General features: G+C 39.4%; 1 pseudogene; it reads right to left on the bottom strand.

Moving 5' to 3' along the window:
- Nucleotides 1-1,573: 1,573 nt before the first annotated feature.
- Nucleotides 1,574-21,290, bottom strand: LOC126815117 (F-box/LRR-repeat protein 14-like; annotated as a pseudogene).
- Nucleotides 21,291-21,782: the final 492 nt, after the last annotated feature.

The following is a 21,782-nucleotide window of genomic DNA, read 5'->3' as shown; positions in this document are numbered from 1 at the left end:
ATATTGGGCGCAGTAGTTTTAGGAGAGAGGGGGATATCGGGTTTAACTAACAAATGGTTCAATTTTATTTCAATAATTCGCTGGTGCGTAGGGGTCTTTAGCAGTGGTAGGAAACCGGAGGACCAGGAGAAAATCCACAAGGTTGGACAGGCAACCCTATTATTCCTTTTCACATACAACCGGGCAATCAAAACCATGCCAGCTGACTCAATGACAGAGAGAGAGAGAAATGGGGTTTAACGTCCACGGTCCACTCGACACAAACTAGGTCATTTCGGGACTAACATATGGTTTAATTTTATTTCAATAATTCGCTTGCGCGTAGGGGTCTTTAGCAGTGGGAGGAAACCGGAGGACCCGGAGAAAACTCACGAGGTTGGACAGGCGACCCTACTCCTTGCCACGTACAACCGGGGATTCGAAACCACGCCAGTCGACTCAATGACAGACTTTATGATACAGCGCGCGCACGCTAACCATTCAGCCATCCAACCCCCCCCCCCCCCGACTCAATGACAGACCTTACGATACAACATGCATGCATGCGCTAACAATTTGGCCATCCAATGCCCCCGTAGTTTCAGGCGTTAACCGTTCGGCCATCCAATGCCCCCATAGTTTCAGGTGTTACTAGTGCTAAATAGTTAACAGGGCATTAAATGAACTCTTTGGAGCAGTAATAGTCCATCATGACAATACATGTATTTTAATTAGTCCACAACACAGAAATAATTAGCCACATTTGTAGACTATTTCCAGGTATTGAATATAATATATAATATATTTGAATTAAATAACACGTACGTGGAGGCTGTCAAAATAATCATCCTCAATTTTTAGCACTACGATATACTTACTATTGTATGTGTATGCATCAAATTTACCAATCAACACAAAAATAAAAATATTTAATTTATACCTAATAATCACAATAATATTACCTGGGAACTCACTCAACAAACCTCGAGAGATTCTGTTACTCTACATCTAGCCTTGGCTGTATGACGGTAAGTGATATGTACCTACGCCTACACAAATGCAATACGGCACCGGTTTACTTATTAGGAAAACGTACCGCTATTAAAAAGAAGTTATCAAAATTGCGTCATTTGAAGAGTGTGTAGAATTTTCGCTGCAAAGTTGTACTAGTTTGAAGAAAATCGGATAAACTTGAAAGAAAAAACAGCTTCAGACTTTGAAATATTTGTATGATAAAACATTCTTCAAAGGCGTTGCCAGGATCAACGCTGTTGGTAATCCGGGAACTTGAAATTAGTTCCAATGGCAGACTTCGTCATACAGCCGAGGCTAGATGTAAGGTACTGGAATCTCCGGAGGTTTGCCGAGTGCTAGGAACTGAGCATGTCGCATTGCAGCCATCTTGGAATTATGACAACATTATCCAAAATCGATGTCCGTCATTCTATGAGCAATTGTCCAAAGAACAAGTCTGTCCAATTTTTTATTGATTATATTTAAATTGGCAGAGCATCGTGCCAAGAAGATGACGAAGTCTATGCAAGCAGTTCCTGGTTCAAAAATATATCGAACAATTCCTATATCTACATCCTTGTTAAAAAGCTCCAACCAATCTCCTTTGTATGTTAGTCAAACATTTGATACTCGCTTCCACTTTATCAACGCCTTCGGGTGTCATATTTTTACAGAAAGATACGTCAAGATGGCGTTCGATCATAACCTCCATGGCGGAATCTGTAATTTTTGGACACTGCTGAATCTGGTTTTCCTCCAACCTTGGATTACCTTTAGCGATTGCGATGACGCTGGCGTTGGTAAGGCCGTGAACAGACGACAAGTTGAGACTTCATAACCCGCTGAATCTTATGACTTCCTTGACACTGACGTCTGTCAACTTCTCGCACGATGATAAATCCAAAGATTGAAGACCAGCGATGTTATTCAGGCGGCATCTTTGCTCTTCCGTTTTTACTCGGGCTTCCAACTGAGTTAATGCCAACTTTTTCTTCTGAAGTTCTCCCGTGGGTTTACGGAATATGGTGGATTCGTGCTTTCTACGTGTACAGCGACATTGCCCATGGTCTCCGTGGTCGGCATGTGTGTCCATGTTCAAATCGACATTTTCAAATCCGATCAGACCCAGATCGGTTATTTCCTTGCACCAGGTCAGGCAGAGATGCTTCAAATTCTTTAGGTTCTTCGAGATACTTTGAACGCTCAAATCTGTCAAGGGAAAACAGGAACCTAAGTCCAGATATTGTAGTCCGGGAACGTATTTACATAATTCAACAACTAAGCCGTCTGTTAAGGAACTGCAGCATCGCAGATTCAGGTGGGTCAGGTGGCTTTGGGTTCCGCTACACAAACCCTGAATCAATCCGTCGCTCGTCAAATTATAACACTCAGACAAATCCAGGACATCCACACAGGGGAGATTTTTAAGCGTTTTCGCAGAAACATCCGAAATACGCAGGCATTTCTTCGTCATCAATGTCTTTAAATTGTTTAAATTCGACGTAATGGCCAGGAGGCCACGATCTCCAACATCAATACAATAGCTGACATCTATTTTCTCGATATTTTTCTGGTTTGAATACATCTCGATTATTCCCTCACTGGTTAAGTCTTGACAATTAATTAGAATCAATTCTTTCAAGTTTAATCCCTCCACGCGGGATATTTTAGCAAGAAACGGATCCGTTATGGAAATGCGACTCAAATTCAGTGACTTTATTTTTTCTTTCTGCTTTTACAAGAAAAATAAAATGTTCCGGAATGAAAAAATGGCCGGGCTATCACAGTCCTTTGTGTCCTCTGGATAATAAGCGTGGCTGTTGAAAGTAATCTGAGCAGACGCTATGGAAAGATTTTGTACATTCTGACAAACAGAAACAATTCTGTTAAACGTGGAATCGGATAAAAATCGAATGGAAGAGAGTGTCAAGGTCTTAACGTTCTTTAAGGAATGTTTCAAGAGTTCGACATCCGAAGGCTTTTCAAGAATTTTTTCAGACATGAACAAGGAGTTACAACAAGTGAGATCTAAATTTTCTAAATTTGTAAAATGCGACACAAGCGATATAAATGTCTTCTCCGTGATATTCGCTCCTTTCAGCGATAAACTTTTTAAACCTTGGCTGAGGTTTTGACAAGACTGGATCAAATTTTCATTCGAGCTCAGTGTGTTCTCGATTTGATTGAGAACGAGGTGGGTGAGCTTTCTCTTAATCAAACCCTCCGAAACATCCTGAGATGAGATATTTCCGAGAAAACTGACAACAATGTCTTTGTCATTGTTTTTGTTTATTTTTTACGTCCCCTCATGTTCAAATTTGATTGTTCAAATTAAAACTTTAAGGTGTTATCTTAGTTATTGCCACCGCGGCTTAATAAAGTCATGCTTTACTTTTTCCCCCATCCCCATATGCCCCCATCTTTTAAGTGCACGCCAATGTGTACACGGGACCTCGGTTTGTCGTACCATCCGAACGACTAGACATCTGTCCGTGTCCACCTTCAAAAGAATAGAGTCCCTTTATATGATATGTTGGGTTAGGGGGGCGTATGGGGATGAGGTATTTGACATTATCATGTGGCCTCGTCCAGTCGATAAAATCAGTCAGCTAGTTCAGTCGATAACATCAGTCAGTTAGTTCATGCTCGTCCCATCCGAACGACTAGACCAGCTATCCTTGTCCGCCTCGAAAAGAATAGAGTCAATATATATGATATGAACGTGGAAAGAAATGCGATGGGGCGGGGGAGGGGGGGCGTGTCGGGATGAGGTATTTGACATTTTCATGTGGCCTCGTCCAGTCGATAAAATCAGTCAGTTAGTTCAGTCGAATAATCCAGTCGAATAAACCAGTCGAAAAGTTCAGTCGAATACTTCAGTCGAATAATTCAGTCGAATAAACAAGTCGCTCAATATTAAGCAGCGGTGGCAGCGGGCTAAGATAATTAGTAGCAAATCATGCTAGTAGCCATAGCTGAAGGAGCCGGGGGCATGGGGTAGGGACCGGGGGGCTTCCCAACTAGTTTCAAGGATCTTTTACGTCCACGCGAATGTGTACACGCGACTTCGGTTTTTCGTCCCATCCGAACGACTAGACAGCTGTCCTTGTCCGCCTCGAAAAGAATAGAGTCCCTATATATGATATGAACGAAGAAAGGGGATGGGGTGGGGCGGGGGGGGGGGTGAGGTATTTGACATTTTCATGTGGCCGCGTCCAGTCGATAAAATCAGTCAGTTAGTTCAGTCGAATAATCCAGTCGAATAAACCAGTCGAAAAGTTCAGTCGAATACTTCAGTCGAATAATTCAGTCGAATAAACAAGTCGCTCAATATTAAGCAGCGGTGGCAGCGGGCTAAGATAATATAATAGCAAATCATGCTCGTAGACATAGGTGAAGGAGCCGGGGCATGGGGTAGGGGCCGGGGGGCTTCCCAACTAGTTTCAAGAAATGAAAAGAAATGAAATGGGGTTTTAACGTCCTACTGTTCTGCTTGGAACTGGGCTAATGAAGACGGGCATACGCCATACAATGTGCGATGAGGGAAATTTTGCCCGGACAGCGGCACTACGGCATACTCTTATATCGAATTCCATCTGTCAACTGTGTATATTAGTACGCAAAACCGAAAGTGGCTTTTATGTGTGCATATATTATAACGCGTGAATAAATAAATAATACCTTTCATCGTGTTGTACAAGTGAATCACCGTCATTGAATAAAGACCCATTGTGTAAGATTTAGATAAAGAGCTGACCGTTCAAAAATAGATAATGAAAAATTAAACATATCTTTATTCGGAGCGAAGTTATGAGTGTTTAAAGATGTAGCACCGAATGTTTATTATCGTAGCAACGGTACTTGATCCATTTCATTGTTAAATTTTAAAACATCGCTGGTTCTCTAATCCATTTAAATCTCGATCATCCGATATTCTAGGGAGTTGACTACAGGCTTGTCATGTGAATAAATTAAATTTAATGTCTAAATAATAGTTCAAATAGCATTGAAGCCCGAATAGGAATATTTAGCGGCCCAGTGAGAAGGACGCTGGTTCGTTAACCAGAAGGTCTTGGATTCGCTCTCTGTGTTGGCTGAGGTGGTTCCTTGGTGATGCAGGACGAAAAACTGAGGCCCTGTGTATACACACTGGCGTGCACGTAAAAGAACCCTTGGCAGTTGGAATTCGAAATAGGAGTAGGTCGTAGTGGCGTTGTCCGACCAATTCCTGTAAGGCGTATGCCCGTATTCATTAGACCAGTAGGACATTAAACCCTTTGTATTTCATTTCATTTTCTTTAATCATGATAGTCGGGATGTAATATGTCATGCCTTTTACAGCGCTAATTCTGTTTACTGAAAATACATATGATGACTGTAAGTAATAATCTAATTATTTTTGTTGTCTTATTGTTATCTATGAAAAGGCTATAAATTAACTACTTCTGCACTAACTTTATTGGTGACAAAAAGCAGAGGTTATCTGTAAATTGATGTCTGCCCCATAGACATAATAATAATATTTTTTATTATTAGTATGTTTATGATCTTCCCCCTCCAGGCGCATGGGCCATTATTATTTAATATGTGTATTAACGATTTATCTTTATGTTTGAAATCAACGATGAAGTCATAGGATTTAAACATTTCATGCACTCTTTTTAACTATTAATTATAGCCTACAAAGCCCTACATTATGATATAACTATCACACTAAACACATTATTGTCGACAATCATATGAAAAGCATATATATAAATTCATTTAGCGCAATAAATTAAAACAAAAACAGATTAATTGATTCTAAGTATTATGGAAATATTAATCCGGTTGTGAAATCTAGTCTTAAAGTCATCAGTATAAATTGGGGCTGGATAACGCTTGCATGGTACTCGTAGCTGAAAATGCAATTTGTGTGTGAGTATGATTGATAGATAGATTTATTTGGCACAGCATAATAAATCAAAACTAATTGGGGAGCCCCATTAATATTTGGTTCGCTGGCTGCAGCTCGACCGACACCCGCTTACTCCGGGCCACATGGAATTGGACTGGGTGATGGATCCCGAAATGAAACAAAAAATCTCTCAAGATGTAACCAGCGTCGCTTTCTCCAGATATTAGTGCCAAACTACAATACTTGTTGGTAGAGGGCAGGCTGTTCTAATGATAACAAATACAGTTACTATATAATAATAAACTCATCTATTTTTCGGGGCGGACTGGGATTTAGACCACCATACTTTGTCTGATGCCCTAGAAAGTATAGGGGCTCATTGGCTCCGATAGGAAAACATGATTTGGCATATATTTGTTTTTCAAAATAACTAAACTTCAAATATAATGGCCTAAATCCGAGGAGAACAATGATTTATTTGAGTGAGGTGCAGGAATAAATCAGGCTGATTTTTTCCGCGATTAGGTTCCAACGAAATCAATCCGCCTAAGGGTACAGAGCTACCCAGTCCGCCCTGATAATTTTATTACAGAGCTAAATGTGGAATTATGATTACAAATGGTTTCAAACTGAGAATGTTTTATTTTTAAATCGAAAACGAAATCAGTTGATAACCATGGCAGCAGCGCTAACTGATTTCCTCTAAGACTGAGAGCCAACAAAGAAGGAGAGTTGATCGATGTTGCATGTACGGACAATGAGCGCGGCTGGTTTTTAGTATCGCAATGTGTGTTTGGAACAAGGGGGGGGGGGGGCAGCAGAAAAAGAGGACACAATGTTGTCATTAGATCAATACGAATATGACGACATTGGCGCGGGCTTTTCCATGCGTATTTGAGAGAACTCTTTCGAAATTCGTGGGCACGTTTTCAGAAGAGATGACACTTTTTCGGAAGAGAGACCGAATCACCATACACCTCTATACCCTGGTAGGAAATGTGATTGGATTTGAGCGGTATCGACCACTTCTGGTTTTGTTTGTTCTTGCATTTATGAGGGCGGTTGCCTATCTAGCCTACCCCATCAGTGCAGAAAAGTAGAACGTTAAACACCGGCCATTCCATTTCATTCACAAATGTAAAATAATGTTTTATTAACCACGCGAACAAGTCATGTTGAACAAAGGTATATATTTTAAGATAAAAATATTAAGTCACCTATATTTCGCTATTTTATCTATATAAAGATAAGGTAAACCTTTGAATGAATGAAATACTAATACTAACTCTTCAAGGCCGGCAAAAAAAAACCAACCAAAAAAAAAAAAAAAAAAAAAAAAACCCAACAAAAAGGCTTCACGAAACCCACAGAGTTCTGATGTAAATCAAGATCAAGAAACGCAAAGCAAAATCACGAAATGTCCATTGAGATTACCAACAATGCCATTTTTATTGACATTTCAAGATTTTTTTATTTCGACAGTTTTGATTAATTAGATGCAGGTTATAAAAATAGGCGAATACCAACAACACTAACTAAGCATTGTTCCATAATACTAGGACAAAGGAATGGAAATGGAATTTAGTGTTTCGTCAACATTATTTCGGTCATTTCGAAAACACATGGACTAATGCGTTCTAAGTTCACGACTAAAAGTGCTTGTGAGGAGAATTTCTCCGTCAAATTGCAGTTCATACGATATCATCGCCTGTCGTGAGGCGAGACGTTGAGGGGCGAAAAGTCGAGAAAGCAAAGATATTCAAACGCAAGAAAGCAAAAAGTCGAAAGTTGAGGATGAAGGGCGTGAAATTAAGATTGCAAAAAGGCCAGAACAGGTTTCCATAGTTTACATTACAGTAAGCAGCTTAACTGAGAGATAGACAGTGGACATTATTCAAGAAGTATGCAAATACCAGAGCTTAAACTGTTAGAATTTCTAAATTAATATGCATATAAGTATGGTTAGAAGCTAATTATACTGGCTTACATAGACGTATTACCACTTTAATTTTGTCAGCGTTTTTGGAATTTTGACAGATTAATAGCTACTTTTGCAAGGGATTTATGTGGGTTGTCAACATCCTTGACACAAACTACAGCACACACATGAGCACCAGATAGAGAGAGAGAGAGAGGGGGAGAGAGAGAGGGAGGGAGAGAGAGATGGGGTTTAACGTCCACTCGACACAAACTAGGTCATTTCGGGACTAACATATGGTTTAATTTTATTTCAATAATTCGCTTGCGCGTAGGGGTCTTTAGCAGTGGGATGAAACCGGAGGACCCGGAGAAAACCCACGAGGTTGGACAGGCGACCCTACTCCTTGTCACGTACAACCGGGGATTCGAAACCACGCCAGTTGACTCAATGACAGGATGATACAGCACGCACGTGCTAACCAGGTAGCTTTGTAGTCAACCTTATCTTGTTAATTTGACTGTTAGCCTGTTTTAATATGAACTTCTTAGCACGTAAATGTACCATTTGTGTTGTAGAAGAGATTATGTTGTTAGGGATTTTATGGAATAAAGACCCCCCCCCCCCCCCTATGCTATAGATTTTAGTGTTATGCTCTAAGTAGATTGCAAGTAGGTATTAGTGACATAAACCGTCAAAAATTAATTATCCCTGGCAATTCATAGAATGGTCGTGGTTTGACCAAATTTCAATGACGTTCAACTTTTATTCAAAAGTACAATCCTTTTAGCTATTGGAACTTTTTTGGGGGTCTTCCAATTTACTGCAGTCGATTTTAGGGATTTTGGTGCAGTCAGATTTCTGGTTGCCGAAACAAAGAAAGAAAAAGGGAAAACATCAATTACCAATTAACACATAAAGAAGAGAAAAAAGGGTCAAAACTTTGAAAGTTAATCTTTAAAGCACTGGTCATAATTTTAGAGAATTTTAGTTATTCGATCTTTCTTTATCGTCCGTAACGGAATTTGTGGTAATGTATTTGCATGATTTTGTAATTGTAATTGACTAAATTTGATGATAGTCTCTGAATTCAATTTGGAAATGAAATGAAATGAATTGGGGTTTAACGTCCTACTGTTCTGCTCCTATGCTGGGCTAATGAAGACGGGCATACGCATACAGTGTACTATGAGGGGAATTTTGCCCGGGCAGCGGCACGATCGCCTACTCTTATATCGAATTCCAACTGCCAAGGGATCTTTTACGTGCATTCCAATGTATACACCCAACTAGTGCAGAACATTACACCAATTCAGGTGTAAACTAGTTGCCACTTCCAGTAGTGTAACCTGCCTGATGCACTCAGACAGTGTAATGTTACATATAAATAGTTTACACCCGTGGGTGTAGATTAAGCATTATCCCCTCAAGGATGGTTTGTAAATTACACTTCCATTTTAATCATTACACCAACACGGGTGTAATTTGTTTTGTTGGATATTTATTTCAAGCCAACGACTTCTAAGTTCAGAAAACTTGAAATTGGCTGTTGGTCTCCATGATAATTAGCATAGGGCGTTTAGCCCGACCTAGATTACATATAGACCGTCGGCCACTGTGTTTCATTTTACAATGACATTAAATTGACAAATACCCATCAGACTGATTCAAATTCAACTGCTGTTGGGCAATTAGACAATCTGCATCAAATTACAATGAATATAAATCATGAGGAAAAATCAATGCACATATCCTTACATCTTGGCTGAATAATGTGGTTTATTTATTTATGCACATCACCTGAATCAAGAATTATTAATTAAGATTTTGTACTTAGTAATATTTTGGAACATTTACACGTCTTCAGGTGTTCAGTAGTCATGAATATCGGTTACACTTGTTAGGTGTAGTTCTTTTAGTCGGTTACCCTTGAAAAGGTATTACATTTAAACAAAGCTAGCTGTGGTGTAAAGTTTACACTTAATTAACACTGCTTATAGTTTTTAATTACACCCATTTTTAACAGTGTACACGGGACCTCGGTTTTTCGTCTCATCCGAAGGACTAGACAGCTGTCCTTGTCAGGCCCTCGGTCTTGCATCACTGACAAGGGGGAACCACGCCGGAAAATCTCGGCCAATGCAGGGATTGAACACCCGACCTCCAGGCTAGGGAGCCAGCGTCTTACCCACTTAGCCATGTGATCCCAAAAATTCAATTTGGAGGCAGACCACAATTTGTAGTTCGTCTATTCAAATCAATTTTCTACCTGCCCCTCTCCGTCTTTCTCCCCCTTTGCATGGCCATTTTGTTGATTTTTTGGTCTAGAATCGAAAAAGATGGCTTGAATTAACCTTTTATGCCACGTTTTGGCTAATATTCATGGTCTAGATGCGGAAGGATAACAGAGTTAAGAGGTTGGTTACGGGGATAATTACACATTGCGATGTCAAAATGTGGAGCAAAGACATGACCAGACGTTGCTCTGTCTGTAGAGAAAAGCGTTCAGCTAACCGAATGTTTGAGGAAAAGTCTGAGCAGCGCAAAGAGACCAGAGTTAACATGAATGGGAATGGGAAATTTATTGTAGTCTGCGCTTATTTAATTAACAAGAGTTATCTCCCTTAACACGAAACCCGTATTATTGTAATAATCCACCTGTCATCTATCATCCGGAAGGTGGCTAAGTGGGTAAGACGCCGGCTCGCTAGCATGGAGGTCGCGTGTTCATCTGGATTTTCCGACGTGGTTTTCCCTTGTTAGTGGTGCGGGAGGGAGGGGCTGACAAGGACACTCAGTTGCCTAGTCATTCGGAAAGTGCCAATGCAGCAAGTGCGTCCAAAATCATCAGAAAACACTATCCTGACCTTCAGGATAATCAACTGAAAATCTTCACACAAAAACTTATTGCATATTCTAAAAATAGAAATCTGAACGACATCTTAGTGCACAGTAAATTAGATTAAATAAGGCTAGTCCTCACCCTAACCCAAAACAAACCATACATCAAACCCTAGGCCAAACCGTTAGTAAATAAAAACAACTAGATATAAGAATCCCTAGCCCTAACCCGGTGATAGTGGAACAAACACATTTTTAGAAATTCCAAGTCTTAGAAAGAAACACACTGATGAGGCTCTTACTCGAGAGCCCCAAATTTATTCTTTTTTCTTCAGAAACAAAAATACCAGAATATCACAAGCACCATCCAAGGAAGCCCATCAGCGCCACCAACACCAAAAAAACAGTATATAAATCTAATGTATTGAATGTATTTTTATAAAATTAGGAAATATTACGAACTAAATTTTCATCATCCTAGGTCAGTGCTCATGTGGAGACTTAACCTCTCCCCCAAATTCTTAAACCTAACCCTGGACCTAGCCCTAACGTTTATCCTAACCCTAACCTACAATTTCGGCAACAATGACGTGCCCTAACCTTAATTACATCTCCGCGACCTTGACGAAATCTTGAGTTGGCTTTATGAAATAGATCAGACCAAATAAGGGTGGTCGCTTTTTGGTTATAAAGATTAAGATCATCAAAATGTTCCAAGAAATGTTAGAGCCCAAGAAATGTCATGGATTTAATATGTGTGTGTGTGGGGGGGTGGGGGGTGGGGGGGTGGGGGGAGTTACTAGTCTGAGAAATGATTCAAACTTTGCGTTATCTTCCTTGTATGTAGTTTTAACAGTTTATGTTGCATTATCACCTAGCAAGTAAAAACATTGCAGCCAAGATGTTAAAAACCAAAGAGACAGTATTTGAGTGAGGCGAATCAGAGAAAAACCGAATGGTAATTTATTTTAAATTTCTATTTTTTGATGGAAACGGACGTTAAATAAAGCTATTTCACACATACTGACTGCACTTTTATAGTTCTTATACTACGTTAATGCAAGCATATACATTTAAAGATGCATTCTGTAAGATTTAGATAAAAAGATGGCAGTTTATGCTTTACTAGTTTAAAAATAGATAATAACAAATAAACATATTTTGAAGTTTTGACAAGATTTAAGTAATATGCGATCTGAATGAAAATTGTTATACTTATTATCCTGACTTACAATATGACCCAAGAAAGCGTAAAACGTTCAAGTAGTGTCTTGTATAATAATTTAATTATAGATATTTTATAATCTGAATGTACACTTTCTTTTAGGACGATGTAGCCATTGGTATGGAGTCTGTAGAGAATAATAATTACCTTTTCCTAAAATCTTTATAAAATGTACCAATACATTAAAGACGCCACATTGTTATTATATATATATATAAAAAAAAACTTCCTCCAACATTTTCACGGAACTAAAATAAGCTTTATTACGGTCTGTATGCAAATACGAGGAGTATATTAAATCTTTCAAACCTCCACATGTGCCGAGTATTACGTTTGAAAATTATAATTTTAAATGGGTAGGCTACCAAAATAAGGTTTGTTTACTGTGGTACCATGGAAGCCTGTTGAGGCCATTTTTTAATCTCGAATGGAGACTCGGGAAGTAGAGAAGGTAAGGATTCCAAACGTAACAAAGCAAAAAGTCGAGGATCAAAGAGCGAAAAGTTACGATCGGAAAAGAGACCGCTACAGGTTTCCACAGTTTATAGTAATCTACATTATAGAGAGATAACCAATGGACATTATCATAGGCGTACGAGTCAGCTAGTCCAGCTGCTGCCGAACTTTTCGGGCAGACGACTAAAGGGAAAACAAAAATTATTATTTAATCTAGTTGCCAAAGAAAAGTGCCCACAATCTAATACAACACTAATTTTACTTTTCTTGTAATTGAATACCACGAATTTTTACTGAATTGACAGTTAAATTTTCAAAATTTCTTCCCGACGACCCAGTCTCCGTGATCTGTAAATTAATTGATTGGTTGATTGGAATACGAGTCGGCCACCTAATTAGTATGATTTAAACTTGATTAATGACAACAAATTATTCCTGATTGCGCAGACTTATACCGCTTTAAGGTCAACCATTTTCACTGCTAATACAGAAATAAACATCCAAATAGTGATCTATAAAAGAACCCAGTAAATCAATCAATTTAGGGTATCGTCATACATGGCTCTTCATTGCATTTCCTTGTTTAATTCAGGTATTGAATTGTTGGCACACAAAACAAATAATAGGCCGTGTGTATATTTATGTAATGGTATATCAAAGTGGAAAGAGAAAGTGATAGATAGACATCAAATAGTACAGGCATTTGGAACCCATTAGCGTTTGAATATTTGTCCTTCTTTTGTGTAGACCTTATTTAATGCAAAAAATAAGTAGTGCTACCAGTACGTTAACCCTTCGTTTGTATTTATTGCTTTTGAATATTTTGAGGAATTAATTGGGTGTGGGGATTTGCGGGGGCGGGGGGGGGGGGGGCGCTTTAATATTGGGGACTTGGACAACAGCCAAGCTAGTGCCAAACTAATGGTTGGATTTGTAAAGGACAAACTGATTGGTGTGTGTTGGTTTTCTATAATCTGAAGTTTGGAGCCATTTGATGTTTCTTCGGACAATGGCATTTAGAAAGGGGAGTAGGGCCGGCGGAAGCAATTCTTGACCTGGGGGCTACCATCCTAGGTCGTTAGGCGAGCGTCCAGGGGCCGCCTCGGCCCCGGAGGCCCTTGGGGTCTAGATCGTCGGAGACGCTTTCTGAGCGATTTCTGGCTAATAAAATTACTCAGCAATGGAGTGAATTTTTATTTCTTTTCTAATTCCCCTTTACCATGAAAACACAATCGATGGTGGTTTTATCCTATGATGCTGAACTTGACAAATATATGCATAATACCAAGGTTGTGGACACTCTTAGAGCTCCGATTTTGAAGAAACTTACAATGTATGTCTATAACCGAATGATCTTGGTTCCTTTCGATATTGGCGCATATAGGACCTTCACTTCCTGGACTATGGCCCCTGATGGTACAAACAATCACATTTTAGCTTGTGGACCCTGTAGAAGTCACATTTGTATTTGATTGTAAAAATCGTTCAGTTACACCATAATTACGGTTGAGTTCAAATTTCGTAAAAATCGGACAGGAACTTCCCGACAGAATGGCCGCGCCCCTTAAAAGCATGTAATACCTAGGTTAGATCTAAATATTAAGGCCACCTGCAGATTCCGTCAAGGTCACGAGATGTAAGCAGGGCTAGTGCCAACCCTAACCCAAGATCTAGCCCTTACCCTAACCCACAATCCTCGGCAAAAATCACGTGCCCTAACCCTTTTTACACCTCCTGACCTTGGCGAAATATGCTGGTGGCCTTAATATTTAGATCTGACCGTAATATCGAGGTTGTGAACCACCCAAAGGTTCGAATGTTTTATCCAATTTTGATGAAACTTAAAATATATATTTATATCCGAAAGATCTGGGCTGTTTCAAATATTGGGGCGTATTGGGCCGTGATCTTGTGCTTGTATGAAATATCACGTTTTTAGCCTATGGGCCCTCTAGAGGTCACATTTTGTTTTATCTTATTTTCAGAATTGTTAAAATATATCACCGTTACACCATAATTATGGTTGTGTCCGAATTTCCTGAAAATTGGACCGAAACTTCCCGTCAAATAGCCGCTCCCCTTTACACAGACAGTATAATGGAATCATGTAATACCCAGGTTGTGGACCATCTAAAGGTCACAATGTTATCCGATTTAGATGAAACTTAAAACGAGTATCTTTAGTTCTTGGGTGAGTTCAATATCCGTGCGTATCGGCCCCTGACCTTTACACAAAATGTTTGTGGACCTTTCACGATTGAACTTAAACTATGTGTTCAGGATCAAAAACTCTTGGATGACTTCGACTTTGGTACGCATCAGACCTTGCATTCTAGAGCTATAGCCCCTGATTTTCACGCAAATTTGAAATATGTGTGGATTTTGAAGGCCCTCCTGAGAGGCGGGCATACCACTGTTGTCCCATTCATATGAAACTTAACATATATGTTAAAGATCAAAAGATCTTGAATGAGAGGATGAGCACTTGATTTTACCTCTTGCCCATCCATTTCTTACAACATGTGGGCGTATTTTGCATGGCAATCGCTTGTTTTTACAGGTCATAACTGTAAGCCGTGAATTAATTGATGGATAAGGGACACAAGGAAAGAGTATAAAGAACACTCTATCCCATCGTTTTTCTAGTTACCTAATCTGCCATAGATACAAGGGACGTGAGATGGACTTGAAATAAAGATCGATTGTTCAGTTATCTAAACGCGACCGTGGGTCTCTTAACACAGGAATCAGTATAAGCATAACACGGTTTCCTTCTTCTGAAAGTCTACGTTCTAGAAGTCTCACTTTTATGTTAAAATCGGGCCTCTTTGTTTTCTGTAACACTATTTTAGTGATAACAGATATCAGTTTCGTAAATATATGGTTTATTTACATTGGAACACAATATAACACAACTATATCAATACTACAGAAACTAGACTACACAGGAACTAAACTACATCGGGAACTAGACTACGACAGGAACACATCGGGACGGTACATGAGTATATTAAGGCAACGACTGAACTCGAGTGAGTCCATACGCCGGTCTCTGCGCCTTGCCCCTTGTCTCCAGTCGTCTTTAGTCTTCTTGTTTTTGCGTCTCTCCTTGTCTCCAGTTATATCCCCTTCGATCATAGATAAGACTCATGGTCATACATGCAATTGTCTCTTTATCACGTCATGATATGCTTACTGACCAGTGCATATTCCTTTGAAGTCATGTGGAGCTTGTACACAGATCATATGTAGTCTGTAAATGACATACGGGATTAATTACATGTTTAATTAGAGCATAGCCAGTTCGTCCCTTGACAGAAGTTTATACAGAATTGAAACGTCAATATCATATATTATCAAAAAACAGCAGAGGTCATAAAGTTCTAAGCACCTAAATGATCGTTCAATTTGATGAAAGTTATAGAATAATTTGTCAAATTTTAGTCGAATAGTTACTTTCGTGCAACGACCTTTACAAAAGAGTTCTTGCGGCCAAAATATTGGGTGGGGGTGAGGAGACTGTTTTCGCTCTCTGTTTCCATGGTGAATTTAATTCCATTATGCTGTGTGTTGAAGTGCGCTAGTATAAAGTGAATGGCGTGACCAAGTCGGCAACATTGTAGGAGACGAGCTTACATTGATGTTATAATAAAAGTCTTTGGTGTCGAGGATGACTGGGTCAGCAGATTTAGTGGTGTAATTTCGAAAAGTACAGGGCTGTTTTGTAATAAAAACATCCTCAGGAGCACACATGTAACCTAGTATTGAGTGGGGTTGGATTTTGATCTTGCTTAATGCAGACTAATTAAGGGATTTAGGTTGTTTTAGGTGTTTGGATTGGTGAGCAGAAATGGGTTCTTTCTTTACTTGTGTGTAACTTGATTGTCTTGAAGAGTGCTGACGTAATCAGGTCTATCCATTATTACAACTGCCTCCTATTTGTCCGCAGGTACTATGGTGATGTTAATGTCTTCCATAAGTTCTTTGAGGTAATTGGTAGTTGAAATATATAGCTAGCCGGATGTGGACACTCGAACTTGACAAGGCTGGATGTGGGCGTGGCCTGCCTCTTTTCTTATTCGCCCTAATCAGTCGCCATGTTTGTTTCACAAATTGAAAACAAGTATGGCGACTGTTTAGGCCGTTAACGTTTTTAAAAATTTAATTATTTCTGTAGGTTTGTAATCGGTGTCCCGGTTTAACCAAAGGAAAGGCACGTACTACTACTATAATATATTTGCAAATCATTATAACAGTAGAATTGTGTGTTACTATAACACAAACTGTGTACATAATACAAAATGTACCTGAGATTAATGGTTTACTTATTCCCAGGTATAAATTAATAGCAAACACATCAGTATACAACCTATTCGCGCCATAAAAAATAGTGATTAGTTAAATACAAACACATATACTGGGATTTCTATATATTCATAGAATTATAGGTCTCCAGACACAGAAAAGTAAAACGTTAAAACCCTTTTTATTATACGTCCACATTTTCATGTGAATGTATATTGTCGTCGCCACTGTTCGCCTGTCCACAGTCTACACGTCACAATTTCTATCCGATTTCGACGAAACTTTCGATATTGGCAAATATCGGACCGGAACTTCATGGACTATGGCCCCTGCTTGTACGAAAAATCACGTTTTAGTTTGTGGACACTCCAGAGGTCACAAGTTTTTGTCCGAATTTGACGAAACTTGAAATGCATGTTTATAACCCGTAGATCTCGATTCCTTCTTGTCGATATTCGAGCATATCGGACCGCAACTTCCTGGATTATGGTTGATATCGAATTTCGTAAAATTCGGACAGAAACTGGCGGACTGGCCGCTCCTTGAAAGCAAATAGTGTAAAAGTATGCAATACCAAGGTTTATATCCCCAAGATCGTGGTTCTGTTCGATATTCGTGCATATCAAACCATAGCCTCCGGGATTATGGCTCTTGCAGGGGCGGATCCAGGAAATTTTGCAGGAGGGGGTTTGCCAGGTTCCTGAGACAATGTATCCCCCCCCCCCTCCCGCATGGTCTCTATCGTCATTTTGGCGTTTATACATAGACATTGAGCTTTTTAAACAGAGAAATTCAAAACCTCGTTTGACTTCAATTTTTATTATGAATTAATACAATGACATTGTGGTTCAATTTCATGGATGCAAAGCATTAATTATGATATCACATAATGTCTATATCATTATCTCGTGCTTTGAGTGCCCATCCTGTCCCACATCTGACGATAAAGGATAAAGCACACGGCCGAGAAACGTTTCTCATTAAAAGTGTTGATTTACAAAAACATTTTAAATTTATGTAGCTGAGCGGGGGGGGGGGGGGGGTCCCCCCCCCCCTCTGGATCCGCCCCTGTCTTGATTGTACGAGAAATCACATCTTTAGCTTGTGGACCCTCTGGAGGTCACAATTTTTATCTGATTTTAAAAATTGTTTAAATTATTATCACCGTTACACCACAATGCAGGTTGAATACGAACTTTGGAAAAATGGAAACGAAACTGCCCGACAAAATCGCCGCACCTTGTATGCAAATAGTTTAAATGTGTGTAATGCGAAGGTTGTGGACCCTCTAGCCACTAGATAAGTCACACTGTTTGTAAGATTTTGATGAAACTTTATATCGCAAAGATCACAGTTCCATCGATATTTCAGACCATAACTTACTGGATTATGGCCCCTGATTGTACTAAAAATCGCATTTTTTTTAGCTTGTTCTCTACCCATTTCTCGCAAAATGCGGGCGTATCTTGCATGGCAACCGCTGGATTATTTATCCAAATCATTTGACAGTTATTAGAGAAATATTTACATGATGATTCTGAACACATAATCATGATATTGAACTGTTTATTTTGTGAAAGATAATGCGGCCGCCAATAAGTGGATTTGTTACTGTTTATAAATAGCCTAGTATAAATTGTAATCGTGCTATACAACCCTCGTATTATGCATGGAACATATCCATGAACGTGAAAATGAAGATGTGGGTAACCCTTTTCAGCATTGTATTTTTGTTTGAATGGTCTTTTACGGGTAAGAAATGCTTTTATATACTTTCTTCTTATTTTATTATTTCACAATGTGTAGTAGCTAGCTAGTGTCAAGCACTATTGTTTTTCTTCGGGTTATATAAATTTTTATATGAAATGAAATGAAGTATTATTTAATGGCACGACAGCACCAACAAAGGCTATATTGCGCCAGACTAAATGGAATCATAAGATCTATATGTATATTTAAAAATAAAAAAATCCCAGATCAGTGAATACAAATATCAGAGTAAATTAAATACGAATTATGCAAGAGTTAAATCTGCCTATTGCAGGCCTTCCTTTAGGCCTGAAATGTTATATAAACTATTAATTAGACATTTATTAACATGGAAAGACCATAATCAACTCTCGATACCATCTTATATGTCCTATTTTCATTACTTGATGATTAAACTCCAAAGGATAATCGAGATTTTGTTAATTGCCGCGACAACGGCAACAATGACAATCGAGGCTACAGTGATTATAAAATAAGGTTTTCTTGGCTTAGAGTGAAGCAATTTAACTGAAAATTTCAGAATATCATCTTTACATTATCTAGGTTTTAACTATTATAGTGAAACCTGCCAGTTATGTATTTGATCTTCCATAATGTATCTTTAATAATGATTAAATTAAAATAAATATGGTTAAAATATAATTATTTAAAGGAGCTAAATCGCCAATATTTGGGACCTAGTAAATGACACAAATGGTATAATAATGTAATATGAATGTATATAAATTGATTTAAATTCAATCGTTTTTGTTTTTACTCTAATGTCAAATCAGTTATGTTAGACGAAATACGTCAGAAGTCTCAATCGAAATGACAATCTCTAGCGTCTGGTTATTCCAGTCTACACCGATAGCAATCCAGATAAGAATATGGCGTCACCATCTGACATGACTTGTGGAATATGTCTAGCCTTGTTCTTCGAGTCCCTTGTTACAAATCCATTATGGTACACGACCCGTGTTCCAATGGTGAACTGTTTATTTTGTTCTAAATATCAGAAGCCCCATCTTTTCCTGGTAGAATCATAACATCAATGCTGATTTAAATTGACAAATAATTCGTGTTTTCAATGTCGAAAACTTTGGATGATACAAAGTTAGAGACTTGGCTTCTTTAAAATTAAAATTTATTATAAAAATCTATCTCTTTTAAAAAGTCTAGCAGTTGTCCGTATAAACCCGTTTTGGCAAATAAATTGTGCAAAGACTGGCAGCGATAGTATATTTTTCGTATATCTTTGAGATACACCCACTCCTTCAAGGGAACTTGACAGCTGGTGCTCAAATTCTAGTTGGGGCTCTCGTTTTAAAATGAAAACACGAGATTTAAAAGGTACGACCAACGCGAGTGCGACACAACACAACTTCATTTCTCATATCGGTTCTATATAAAGCCAGTCTAGGCTTAATGTGATGAAGTTTGTGCCAGCAAGATCCCAAGACCGTTGTCAGCGGTTATATTTAAAACAGTTGGTGGAAGATTTAATATCGATAGAAGGTAAAAGGAAATTGTGATATCGGAAGATCTAAAGCAGACTGCTTGATCATTCCCTTAAATACCAACATATATTTCAACGGTTTTAAAATCGTATAAAAATTGTGACCTCCAGATCTAGAAGTTTTTCGTACAGACAGGGACCATCTATCTTCTATACTAATATTTGTGACTGTCGTTTGTCTGTCTGTCTGTTTGTTTGTCTGTTCGGGGTTGGTGGCTACACTAGGTCTGCCCCGAGTCGGAAATTTGGGGTATAGGGGTAGCTCGGACCGGGGAGTAACATAGGCCAGGTGGCGTTAGTCTACCACTTCCGGTTTCGGGGTTATGACCAGGGGCGGATTGGGGCCAGAAACCGGCCCGGGCTCCCGTGTCGGAGCGGCCCCCTTTACTGGCCGCGGAGCCCGGAAGGGGGGGGGGGGACATTTTGAAAAATGAACCCCCAAATATGCGATTTGGTGGCATATCTGATTATAATCTCTGTCAACTTCAGCCAGCAGACCAGCTATCACCAAATTTTGCTGAGGTCTTAAAATTGAATTTTTTGGGGATATACGAACCATTGGCAGACGTTTCTGGCGTATCCCCACAAACAGGGTGCAGGTGACTTAATAATTAGTAAATTTGCGGGCGACAGTGTCGGGTGAATCCGATGAAATTTTCGGGTGAAATTCGGAATCCCCATTGCAAGATTCCGAATTCCGGCCCACACCCAGCACACCCGGCCCAGACAGTTTATTATACCAGCCCATTCCAGACTCCAGTGATGGCGTGGCGGCCCGTTAAAGCCACCGGCCATATACAACATGATCATCATCGCTCCATGGCCGGTCCAATACCCCCGCCCCCCATATAATGTTCAGCAGAAAAAAGGTTTTTTAGACGAATTGGACAAAATTATTTTTTTCATCGCCCGATGGCCCAATCCGCCCCTGGTTATGACCCCCGGGCTGTTCGGGGTTGGCGGCTACACTAGGTCTGCCTCGAGTCTGAAATTTGGGGTATAGGGGTAGCTCGGACAGGGGAGTAACATTGGCCAGGTGGCGTTAGTCTACCACTTCCGGTTTCGGAGTTATGACCCCCCGAGCGAAGCCGGGTATCCTGCTAGTAATCCATAAAGTTACGGTTCGATAATACCAATATCGAAAGGAAACGTGCTATTCGGTATATAAACCTACAGCATTTCGTACAGGAACTGTTATCAATATCAAGGGAATTTATGGAAGTATAAGAGATTCGGTCAAACAGCCGCCATATTGGATTTCATTATGACCACCACGTTTTAGATATTCATTTGTATCTCAAAAACTCTATATGCTAGACACACAATTCTAACACTTACAACACCTACTGAGTATATCCGACGGTTAAATTCCACTTACAACCGCCATATTGGATTTCAAGCTATCCAATCACCAAAAATAGGGAGCCACGGTGGCTAGGTGGGTAAGGCGCTGGCTCGCTAGCCTGGAGGTCGGGTGTTCGATCCCTGCATTGGCCGAGAAAGTTCATCCCGATTTTCCGACGTGGTTTCCCCTTGTCAGTGATTAACATATTCTGATGATAACGTTTATATTTCAGCTATTTCTTGTCATACATTTGATGATGCCTACAGATTACGGGAAGATCTGTTTAGAAAGTCAAATTACTCAACCATGGTTCGTCCAAAAATAAATCAATCTGAACAAACAGCGATTAACATTCAAATGTTTCTAAGACAATTAATTGAATTGGTAAGAAATTAATTATATATCAGATATCACAACCCATGGGCTAGTGGAAAAAATAGAGAACCCCCGCCCCCCAAAGGGTATTCCCCGTTATGTTGATCATCCACTCATGTTCCTGACATTTGTTGCGATCAGCTAGGTGTGGGGCTTCTC

Source organism: Patella vulgata, chromosome 3, assembly GCF_932274485.2.
Source record: "Patella vulgata chromosome 3, xgPatVulg1.2, whole genome shotgun sequence".
Lineage (NCBI taxonomy): Eukaryota > Metazoa > Mollusca > Gastropoda > Patellidae > Patella > Patella vulgata.
This window is presented reverse-complemented; position numbering and strand designations above follow the sequence as displayed.